Raw genomic sequence first — 13193 nt, 5'->3', positions numbered from 1 at the left:
AACCCTAGAAGATTAGAAGTCAAACAGATTGAAACAAACAAAGAAATCAGTTACTGTCAGCTTGGGCAGGTTGGCTAGTACGAAGCAAAATTCTGAATTTTGATCTGAAACTCATCTTCTTGGATTCAAAACACACCAAAAATTTATGGGAAACTCTAGAACAATAATCTAAGATTAACTAGCATAGATTAGACATCAACAATGATCAAAAGGATGGAATTCTAATTTAATAAAAAATTGGGTTTTTAGAGAAAACAGTCTGTGGATTCAACGGAGAGGCTAGAGAGAATGAGAATTCACTCTAGAAGAATAACAATAGTAGATCAATTATTGAAACTAATTTAAGAATGAATCTAACATGCTTTGAAATAAAAAGAATAGAATTACACCTTCATGAAGATTTCACAAGATCTCTTCATAAAATTCAGTTGTGTAGATCATAAGAGCATTGGAGTGAATGGAGATTCACTCACAACTACTGATGTTGAAGAAGAGGTGTTTGCAAGGATACAAAACCATCTTCATAAACATAGCGATGAGAATAAATCAATACAAGAGTAGATCAATAGAAGATTAAGAGAGATTACTAACCTTAATGAGGAATAATCGCCGAAGAACTTGAGAATTCGCAATGGATCTTCCACAACACCAAAGAGAGACCTTGAGAAAGGTTCCCCACATTCTCCAAAGGCTTTAGCAACAAGTCTGGCTGAAAACCACGTAGTCCCATTAAGTAAAGCATCAAAAACCCTAAAATTAGAGGTTTTACAAAACATTCCCTGTGATGGTGGGTCGATTGGCCTAGTTGACCCGCCAATTAACCCAAGCAGTCAACCCAGGCTGACAGCAAGCCCAAGTCAGGGAATTGAAGCTCCAAACCTCAAAATTTTCAATGGGGCTTCTCCCAACTCATCAAACAACTCACCTAGCATTAAGGGATGCCTTCAAACCATGTCCAACTAGGCTTCAAGTCCATCAACCAAGCTTTTCTTCATCAAGGTGTAGTTTCTTCTCCAACTCTGACAAGGTTTTCAAGTATGGAACTCCATCAGCAATTTCCATGGGTTCTACGTCAAACACCATGTCTTCCATTGAGATGGCCCATAGTTGCCTTCTACCTTCACTTCGGGTCTTCCGACCTACAAACACAGGATTTCCGGGTTAGGGTTAGGGCTGGATTTCACACTGACAGTCGACCCAGTGAACAGTACGAAACAGAAAACCCTAAATCAATCATAACTTCTTCATTTGAAGTCTGATTACTCCGAAATTCGAAGGGGAGCTCCTTAAAAACATACTAAGACTATCTAGGATGATTCAAGCATCAAATAAGGTCAAAAGAATAGAGTTCAATCAAACATAAAATTAGGGTTTTACTGAAGACAATCAGTGTATCTCACGGAAAGACTAGAGAGAATGGGGATTCACTCTAGGAAAGAAAGAATAGTATTTCACAATCAAGAATTGGAATTGGGAAGGGTCTAATCATGAAAAGAAATTAGGGTCTTCAAATGGATACCCATTCTTGAAGGTTACCCTAAAATTTCCCTTCAAAATCAACCATGGCAGATTCTTAAGGCAAAAGAGGGAAAAGGGATTCACCCAAAAATTATGGGGTTAGAAGGAAAGGTCGTAACAATGGCATGATACCTTCCTCACACTCACAGAGGTAGATAGAAAACAAAGAGAGAGTAACTCATGGTCTCATGCAAGATCAAATTATAGGAAACACACCATATGGCTTCAAGGGAGAACATAGAGTGAATGGGGATTCACTCTAAGACTAAGAGGATTAGAGAATAGGCCATTAAAGAAGTGTAATACCTTCCTCACAATCAAAAAAAATTAGAAGAAATAGTACAGAGATTAGATCTAGAGAGAAACAGATCAATTACTAACCTTGAAGAAGAAGATCGACGGAGGAACTCTAACGGATGCTTGGGGATTTTCCTTGGCTTCAAAGAGGAGGTTCTAAGGTCCTTCCCATGTTCTCCAGAGGCTTAGGAACATAATGGGGCTCAAAACCACGAAGTTCTAATATATAGAGCATCAAAAACCCTAAAAAAATAGAGTTTTACACAAAAGCCCCTATCACTGGGCAGCTTGGCCCAGTCGACCCAAGCTAACAGCAAGCCCAAACACAGGGATTTCAAGCTCTAAACCTCAAATTTTTCAAAGGGGCTTCTCCCAACTCAACAAGAAACTTACCTAGCATTGAGGGACCTTCCAAAACATATCCAGCTAGGCCTCAAGTCCATCAACCAAACTCTTCAACACTAAGATGCAGTTCATCTCCAAAACAGAAAAGGTTTTCAAGTAGGGAACTCCATCATCAATTTCCATGGGTTTTGATTCAAACACCATGTCTTCCACTGAGATGGCCCACAAAGTCTTCTTCCTTCACTTTGGGAATTCGGATCTACACTAAGGGAGAGGTTTGACATGACTTCCTAGGGCCTTCCAAAGATACCAATACTGTACTCAAGGTCCAACTTCAAGGTCAAACATCCATCAAGCTCTTCTTTAACCAAAACAAATAGGGTGTCTAGGTTAGGGTCAGGTGGGATTTCACATCCATAGTATGAGTGATCTTCATAGGGATAAAATGGGATGATTTGGTCAACCTATCATTAATTACCCATATTGTATCATTTCCTTTACTTGTCTGAGGCAAGCTAGTCACGAAGTCCATAGTAATATCTTCCCACTTCCAACTAGGAATAGGAAGTGTGAAATCCAGCCCTAACCCTAACCTGGAAACCCTGTGTTTGTAGGTCCAAAGACCCGAAGTGAAGGAAGAAGGCAACTATGGGCCATCTCAATGGAAGACATGGTGTTTGACCCCGAACCCATGGAAATTGATGATAGTGTTCCATACTTGGAAACCTTGTTTGAATTGGAGAAGAAACTACACATTCATGAAGGAGAGCCTGGTTGTTGGACCTAAAGCCTAGTTGGACATGGTTTGAAGGCATCCCTCCATGATAGGTAAGTTGTTTGATGTGTTGTGAGAAGCCCATCCAAAAATATTGAGGTTTGGACCCTTAATTCCCTATTTTGGACTTGCTAACAGCATTGGTTGACTGATTGGTCAACTGAGCCAGTCGACCAACCAAGCTACCAACAGTGACAGAAGCTTGTTTCTTCATCCGATTTGATCCATTTGACTTCTAATCTTCTAGGGCTTATTCCTAACGATTGTTATATGCTTGTTTAGGGTTTGTTTCCTAGTCTTGGACCTCTCCTCTTATTTCTCCAGAATTCTTCAAAGATTATTTAAGGTAAGGACGGTTGATCCCTAATAACCTAATATACATGTTTACTGATAATTGAGTTGGATTACATGATCATACTACTGTCATATCAGCTTTCTTATAATTATATTACTATTGTAGTTTCTCAACTACAATAGTACTTGTTCTTGTGATTCAATTATTACTTCAGTTATGTATGAATGATTATTTACTTATGTTTATATTATCAATTGTGCTTGTGAATGACTGATGTGGGAGTGTGATTGCCTAGGTTGTGATTAGGGAATGGGGAATGCCCTTTTGGCATTTCTATCATTGGACACTAGTGGAGGTGGTATGGGATGCATTCCTATGGTGCCCCTTGGTGCTTTCCCTGATTACTAGTTGACATACCTAGGGCATGTCTAGAAGTGTTTGGCTAGGATGTCCCTGTTATATCAAACCCGACCGGAAGGGAATTGAGACCGAGCAACCCGTGGCAGCAATGGAGATTTGTTGGCGCTCAAGACCGGTAACCAACTCGTGAGAGGACATGGATCACATTGTGGGGGCCATTCATTTGGTAGGGTTGCAGTAGTGGAACGTGGGCTCATGGGCACTCAAGATCGGTATACAACCCGTTAGAGGACATGGGAACTACCTGTTAGCTATTTGTGGATGACCAAAAGAGTTGATGAGTCCGTAGTCCGAGTTGGTTGTAGCCATAGGGTACGCTGACTCTAGGGAGAAGAATACCGGAAAGGATCCCGAGAGGGGAGGAATGGACATATCTGGATCTAAGTTTATATAACTAAGTAGAAGACTTGTATTTGGCTAGGCTTAACCTTGACATGTGCCAGTACTCAAACCAAATGAGAGCGTGAGAGAGTGTTGACCTAAACCCCAACTAAGGAATGTCCGAGAGGATGCAGGACCCATTGCCAACTGGAGAACCCAAGATACCAAGATGGTTGAGGGAGAGTGATTTTGGACCTTACCCAGAGGAGTATGGTGCTATGACTTAAAGCATGTCTGCCAATAGAGACCAGCATACATAGAGTTAGAAGCATATCTGCATTGTCTGTTTCATATCATATTGCATTCTGTATGATTTGCTATCATGTGTTATTATGGAATGAACTGCCTTGCTGAGTTCTTTTGAACTCACTCCTTTTTGCTACATCTTTGTTAGACTTACCTTTAGCTATTGTTGATTTTGATGGTCAATACTATGAAGACCAAGCTGATGACTCATACGGTACCCAAGGTACTGGCTAGGTGACTACGACGGTGAAGATTACTAGTATGAGACTAAAGCTTATTAGGATTAGTTCGACTCTTGCACTTGAGTGCTAGTGATGAGACATCTTCTCTTCCTCTTTTGGTTATGTTGTTCATCGATTCGAAGAGACATTAGTTTAGACTTAGTTTGCTTCTTTTCATTCCCCTTTCATGTTGCGAACATATTGTAATCTTTCTTTTACTTTTGATCTACTTTTTCGCTGTATCTGTGGAGTGATTTTCCGCCTCACTCTACATTTGGATTTATTCTATTTGTATCATTTTTTGCACTCTGACTATATTGTATTGTTCTCTTGAATCTTATCTTGATATCTTGATTAGTATAGTTAACATTGATTTAATCTTGTTCTTGATTATATTATTGTAAATGTGGGAGGTTGATTTCCTCGATATTGATCTATGTGGATCACACACTCGGGTATGCCAGATAGGGTACCGGCTGGGTGGATATGACAGGAAGGGGCTGCAGAAGTCCAGATGGCGGTTGATGAACGCCCTTAACATGCTGACAAGTATCACACTTGGCCACAAAGTCTTCCACATCGATATTTAAACCAATCCACCAGAAATTCTCTTTTAGATCCCTATACATCTTGGTACTTCCTGGGTATACTATAAACACTGATTAGTGTGCTTCTTGAAGTTTCCTTCTTAATCTCATCAACAACAGGCACACAAAGTCTTCCTCTATACATCAAGGCACCATCCATAGATATACAGAAATCAGGGTCCAACTCAGGATTCGAAGAAATCTTTTCAATCTTCTCCTTCAATTCCTGATCAGAGGCTTCCAAAGCAACAATTTGATCTCTCAAGGTTGATCTTGCCATCACGGCTACAAGAACTAATCAAGCTCCAAAGTTGAAAACAACAACGATTTACTCAAAGCATTTAAATCCAAATCTTTTCTTTTACTTTTCCTGCTAAGAGCATCAACAACCACATTTGCCTTACCATGGTGATATGAATATCACAATCATAATTAGATACTAGTTCCAACCACCTTCTTTGTCGCATGTTTAACTCCTTTTGGGTAAAGAAGTACTTCAAACTTTTATGATCCATTAAAATGGCAATTTTCTCTCCAAACAGATAAATGTCGCCTAATCTTCAAAGCAATTCTCTCTAAGTCATGAGTGGGATAATTCTGCTGATACTCCTTCAATTGTCTAGAGGCATATGCTACCACTTTCCCATGTTGCATCAAGACACAACCCAAACCAATCTTCGACGCATTAATATAGATTATCAAACCACCAAAGTCATCAGGTATAGTCAATACCGGAGCACTTGTCAATCTATCCTTCATCTCTTGAAAGTTCTTCTCACAAGCATCAGTCCAAACAAACTTCTCTTCTTTTCTAGTTAGCTTAGTCATAGGAGCAGCCAACCTAGAAAAGTTCTCAATAAACCTCATGAAGTATCCAGCCATTCCCAGAAAACTTCTTATTTCAGTTACTATCTTTGGTCTATCCCAGTCAACAACTACTTTAAGCTTCTTGGATCAACACAAATACCTTCTATTGAAACAACATGGCCTAGGAATACTACCCTTGATAGCCAAAAGTCACACTTGCTAAACTTAGCATAAAGCTTCTTTCTCTCAATCTTTGCAAGGTGAAACTAAGATGTCTCAAATGCTCTTCTTCATTCTTTGAGTAAATCAAGATGTCATCAAGTAATACTATCACAAACTTGTGAAGCACATCATGAAAAACTCGATTCACAAGATCCATGAAAATAGTAGGAGCATTAGTCAAACCGAAAGGCATGCTCTAAACTCATAATGACCATATCTTGTTTAGAAGGCTGTCTTGAAAATGTCACTAGACTTCACCTTAAGCTGGTGGTATCCAGATCTCAAATCAATCTTCGAGAACATTGAAGAGATCATCAATCCTGGGCAACGGATATCTATTCTTTATGGTCAACTTATTCAATTCCCGATAATCAATGCATAGACACATGCTACTGTCTTTCTTCTTCACAAACTGGACCGGAGCTCCCCAAGGTGATACACTAGGTTGTATAAAAACCTCTATCTAAGAGCTCATTCAACTGTTTCTGTAGTTCTTTCAGTTTGGTAGGTTCCATTCTATACGGAGCTTTAGATACCGGAGCGGCTTCTGGAATTAACTCAATTGAAAACTAAAAAATCTAAAAAATCGTCCGGAAAGACATCCTTGAAGTCACAAACTAGCTTGACTTCCTTGAGCTTCTTCCCTTCCTTGACCTTACTTCCCAATGATGCACTTTCCACTAATGCACAGACTCGCATCAATGCAGTCAAAGTCTTCTTACCAACTCTTCCTTTCTCTCCTTGAAATTCAAAAGTTGAATTTCCACCAATCTGGAACTAAATTCTTCTTGAAGAACAAAGAATCACAGCTTTATGGGATATCAACCAATCTATTCCCAGAATAACATCAAAATCTTTCATATCAAGAAGTACTAAATTGGCTTCCAGATTCTTTCCACAAACAAAGACAGGACATTCTTCTAACACTTTATCTAGTAGTACAGCAGATATTGTAGGGGTACTAATCATCAAATAACTAGATAAGTTATTGGGTGTCATGTCAGTCTTTCTAACAAATGCAGATGAGATGAACGAATGAGGTGCACCCGTATCAAATAATACGAAGCAGGTATAGAGGTGACTAGTAAAGTACCTGTCAAGACATCATGACTTCCATCTTGTTCAGTACTAAATATACTGAACACTCTTTCTGTCGGAGGGGCTAGAGCACTCTTTGCTACGGGGGTAGGCATCTAATTTGTCTTTTGGGGGCATGCACAAGCAAAGTGTTTGGTCTGCTTATAGAAAAAGCAAACGGGATCCTTCGGTGTAACTGAAGGCACTGCCTTCGGAGGCTTCTGATTCACTGGTCGAGGATTTGCATATACTGGTCCAGCTACTGGAACATTTATCATCTGTCTATTCCCACTGAACTGGCTTTGCTATCTTGCTTGTGCACTTCCTGAACTTTGTCCTACACTCCTAGGCTGAAAAGTAGGAGTAGGGTAGGGTGTAGGTGTGAAACCCAACCCTATCCTAACCCTGACCCTGACCCGAATCCTTTGATGTTTGTAGGTCCGAAGACCCGAAGTGGTGGAGGAAGAGACTTGTGGCCCCTCGTAGTTGAAGACTTGGTGTATGATTCAGAGCCCATGGACATTGACAGTGATGCCCCTTACATGGATGCATTGTCAGTGTTCAGTGAGAAACTACACCTAGAAGAGGGGAAGCTTAGTTGAAGTACTTGGTGCGCTTCCGGTGTTGTTTTGAAGGTATTTCTCTAATCTAGACTTGTTAATTAACTTGTAGGAGAAAACCCAACTTAATTCAGATCAATCTAGCCCTTCATTTCCCTGGATCAAGCATGTTATCCATGCTTGGTCAACTGGGCCAGTCGACCAAAGGATGCCCAAATTCGAGAAAAAGATGCTTTTTGAATATTCTCTTCTCTACTTATGGGAGCCTCGTGTTTTGAACCCTATTTCACATTCCTAGCTTGCTGAGAATGAGGGGAGAGCTTCCCAAAGCATTTCCTTGGTAGTGGTGAAGGTTATTCCATTCAAATCATTGCAAATCATTGCTTCTTGTCTCCATTTGCATCTACAAGGTATGATTCCTCATCCTCACTCTCTATTCTACTCTTTTATTTTCTTTTCTTGCTATTGTAACCTTGGAGTTGATACGGCAACCTTGCAACCATCACTTCAAGTGTTCACTCTAGCTTAATCCATGATCTTATTCCATTCCTACCTATGCTATGCTATCATTTGATTCTTGCATATGCAATGCTATGATTCTCTTCTTAACTTCTTGCATTCTTGTCCTAAACTGAAGTATGAAGTGTGCTAAGTCTATGTTCTATGCTAGCATGTGATCCCAATCCATTTCTTATCAATTCCCCTAGCTAATTCCTTCATTCCCATTGCAATTTCAATTGATTTCAATTCATGCTATGATTCTTGTATTTAGGACATAGGGTTTCAATTTGGGGATTCCTAATTAGACCATTAGATTATGCTAATTACTTGTTGTATAGTGTTCTTATACTGTTACAATGAATCCCTCCAAGTTTCGGATCGATCCAAGCCCCGGAAGATAGATTTCGGGCCAAAAATCACTATTTAGCCCCGACACTATTCACTTGGTCGATTGCTTGGTCGACTGGGTCAGTCGACCAAGTCAGTCAACCAATCAGTTGCTGAATTGCGTACTTCGCCGATTTGATCCGTTCAACCTCCGATTTTCCCGATTCCTTTTCTAATCTTTCATTTATGTTTGTCTAGGGTCTTAATACCATCTTTGGATTATCATCATCGCGACTTAAGGTAAGGACAGTTATACCCATATGACATAGACTATGTGATTATTACAAGATGTTGGCAACTTAGTAGGCTTGGCTTACTGGTTGTACTGGACATCATATGACTACTATAGGTACTTTGTGACAGTAGTATCATGTTTATTTACTCTTGTTTATCATGTCTATTCATTCTTGTTATTTACTTATACACTTGATCATGTGATGTTATGATGCATCTTTCAATATGATGATGTATCATGGATGTATGATATGATGAAACTGAGAATGTGATTGGATAAGTATGATTTGGGATTGGGGAATGTCCTTTTGACATTTCTCTCCTTGGACATCGGAGGGAATAGTATGGGATGTTCTCTGAAGATGCCCATCGACGCTTTCCCGGATTATTGGATGACATACATAGGATTTGTCTAAATGTGTTGGCTAGGACATCCCCGTTGTATCAAACCCGAATCGGAAGGGCATTGAGACCGAACGACCCATGGTAGTAGTGTGGTTTGATGGGCGCTCAAGACCGGTAACCAATCCGTGAGAGGACATAAATCACATTGCGGATACCCGAAAGGGGCGCCATTCATTGGTAGGGTTGCAAATAGCAAGACTTGGGCTCACTGGTGCTCGAGACCGGTGAGTTATATCCGTGAGAGGACGTGAGAGCTTCCCGTCTACTATTTGTGGATGACCAATAGAGTTGGTGAGTCCGGTGAGTAATATCCGTTGACTTTAGTGTGAAGGATACCGGAAAGGATCCCGGGATGGGAGAATGGACGTATCTAGATCTGACATGATATGACTGAGTAAATGACTTGCATTGGGCTAGGCTTTACCTTGACATGCGCCACTACTTAGACCAATGGTGATGTGAGAGAGCGGTGACCGAAACCCCAGCCATGGATTGTCCGAGATGGATGCAGGACCCAATTCCCATAGGTGCTGAGTGATTGAGACTTACCTAAAGAAGTATGGTGCTATGACTTAAAGCATGTCTACTATAGAGACTAACATATGTAGAGTTAGAATCATACTTGCATCATGTGTTTCATATCATTTTGCATCATGTTATGATTTGTATCATATGGCTTATGTATTATGGAATAATTGCCTTGTTGAGTTCTCTTGAACTCATTCCTTTTTGTGCAATTGTTTTGGTAGATTTCTCTGCAGGTATCGAAGAAGCTGATGGCTTCTACCTCGAGATGGACTAGGATCCCTCATACTACTCTGAAGGTCTTGGCCACTATAAAGGTTACGGTGAAGATACCGAGGGTGGTTACCCTCCGTACCAAGATTAGTCCGACCTTGGTGTGGGAAAGGCCATGTTTAGTCTCCTATGTGTACACCTATGAGGATATCTTGTATAAAATTGAGGAGACCTTAGGTTAGGTCTTTATACTGTTATTTTTGGAACATGGATTTGTAATTATAACTTTCACTGATTTACTTTTCGCTGCCACTGAGGGAGTGATTTCCGTTCACTCTCTCTTTTTGGATTATATGTATACATTTGGTATCGTTTTATTCCGCACTCTGATTATCTGATCTTATCTTATTCTTGATGTCTTTTATTATACGCTTTTACCTTGATTATTATTGTTCATGATTGTGTTATCGCGTATGTGGGAGGCATGGTTGGTTGATACTTGATCCTTGGGACTATGGATCACATACCCAGGTATGCCTGGTAGGGTACTAGCTGGGTGGATGTGACAGTAGGTCTAGTGAATCTTCTGTCAAATCTATCAACCAAACCAGGGTTTCTATTCTGCCACAGTCTCTAAAAGCGAGAACTCTCCTTCTCAGATTCTTCTATCTTCTTCGAGTTCTGAACCACCTGGGCATAGCTCTCAATACGAAGAACAATAAGATAGGTCTTGATTGCTGGTCTCAAACCTTTAAAGGACTTCTTTGCCTTAGCATGGTCTGCTCTCATAGACTCAGGGGCAAAGAAGAAAAGCTCTTCAAACTTCTACTGATATTCCAGCACAGAGAGGGGTCCTTGAACAAGAGCACTGAACTTGGCTTCCTTCAAATCTTTCACAACTTCTGGGAAATAGTTCTTACAAAATGCTTCTTTAAATATTTCCCAAGTAACAGCTCCTGCATGCAGATCTTCAAGAATAGGACGGGTGGAGTTCCAGTAAGCATCGGCTTCGTGATGGAGCTTCTGCTCAGTGAACAGAATCCTCTGGGCATCTGAACACTGCAGGTTCTAGAAAGCCTTCTCTAATTCCTGCAACCACTTATGTGGAAATAGAGTGTCCTTCGTCACTCTAGTGAAAGTCGGCACTTGCAGCTTAAGGAAGCTCTCCATCAATCTGTTATGGGGAGTTCCTTCCAACCTTTCAGCATTTGGCACAATAACATGAGGAGGAGGATATGCATGTGCAATAGTACGGGTCTCATTGTGCAAGGTCATAAAACCCGTCATCATCTAATTAAACTGGGAAGCCTGCTTGTGAAATCACGCCCTAACCATTTCACGCCCTAACCCGAAAACCCATTTGTTTGTAGGTCCGAAGACTTGAAGTGAAGGAAGAAGGCAATTATGGGCCATCTCAATGGAGACATGGTGTTTGACCCAAAACCCATGGAGATTGATGATGGAGTTCCATACTAGGAAACCTTGTCAGAGTTGGAGAAGAAGTTGCACCTTGAAGAAGAAGAGCTTGGTTGATTGAACTAGAGGCCTAGTTGGACATGGTTTGAAGGGTCCCTTAATGCTAGGTGAGTAGCTTGTTGAGTTGGGAGAAGCCCCATTGAAAATTTTGAGGTTTGGAGCATCAATTCCCTGTTTTGGGCTTGCTGTTAGCTTGGGTCGACTAGGCCAATCGACCCAGCCAAGCGACCCACAGTCATAGGGGCTTATGCGTGAAATTCTGATTTTTAGGGTTTTTGATGCTCTATTTAATGGGACTACGTGGTTTTCAGCCCCACTTGTTTCTAAAGCCTCTGGAGAACATGGGAAGCCTCTCTCAAGCCTATTCTTTCGTGTTGTGGAAGATCCTTTGCGAATTCTCAAGCTTTTCGGCATTTATTCTTCATTAAGGTTGGTAATTACTCCTATTCTTTTCCACTGATCTACTCTGCTATTGATTTTTCTCATCTCTGTGATTATGAAGAGGGTTTTGTATCCTTGCAAACAACTCTTCCTCAATCTTTGTAGTTGTGAGTGAATCTCCATTCACTCCAATGCTTCTATGATCCACATAACCTAATTTTAGGGTGAGATATTATGAGATTTTCATAGATGTATGATATTTCAATGTTTTTTATTTCTAAAGTATACTAGATTCATTCCTATGCTAGTTTCTAACTATGATCTACTGTTATTATTCTTCTAGAGTGAATTCTCATTCTCTCTAGCTTCTCTGTAGAATTCATGGATTGTTTTCTCTAAAAACCTAGTTTTTTATTAATTTAGAATTCTATCCTTTTGATCATTGTTGATGCCTAATCTATGCTAGTTAGTCTTTGACTATTGTTGTAGAGTTTTCCTTAAATATTCGGAGTGTTTTGAATCCTAGAAGTTGAGTTTCGGATCAAAATTCAGGTTTCTGCCTATACTGTACCTTGGGTCGATTGCCCAAGCGACCTAGCCAACCTGCCCACAATGACAATAGCTATTTTTGTTGTCTGTTTTGATCTGTTTGACTTCCGATATTCGAGGGTTTATTCCTAATGATTGAACTATTCTTGTTTAGGGTTTATTTGCTAACCTTGGACCTATGTCTTTGTTCCTCTAGAATTCTTTGAAGTTATTTAAGGTAAAAATGGTTGATTCTCTAATAACCTAAATGCATGATTACTTGTGTTTGAATTCGGATTGCATGATCATACTACTATTCTTATATTTTTCTTATATTTATATTACCGTTGTAACTACTGTAACTACAGTAGGTCTTGTTCATGTAATTCATTTATCATTTTGATGATGTATGAATGGTTATTTTTCTATGTATTGAATTATTAGTTGTACTTGTGAATGACTGATTGGGAATGTGATTGCTTGAGTACAATTTTAGGAATGGGGAATGTCCTTTTGACACTTTTGTCTTTGGACATCAGTGGAGGTGGTATGGGATGCTTTCCGATGATGCCCCTTGATTCTTTCTCGGATTATTGGTTGACATACCTAGGGCTTGTCTAGTAGTATTTGGCTAGGATGTCCCTGTTATATCAAACCCGATTCAGAAAGGTATTGAGACCGAGTAACCCGTGGCAGCAATGGGGGTTTGTGGGCTCTCAAGACCGGTAACCAACCCGTGAGCCAACATGAATCACATTGTGGGGGCCATTCATTGGTAGGGTTGCAGTAGTA

This window comes from Hakea prostrata, unplaced genomic scaffold, assembly GCF_041222555.1.
Source record: "Hakea prostrata isolate BN-2017 unplaced genomic scaffold, UWA_Hpros_2 contig_65, whole genome shotgun sequence".
NCBI classification, from domain to species: domain Eukaryota; kingdom Viridiplantae; phylum Streptophyta; class Magnoliopsida; order Proteales; family Proteaceae; genus Hakea; species Hakea prostrata.
This window is presented reverse-complemented; position numbering follows the sequence as displayed.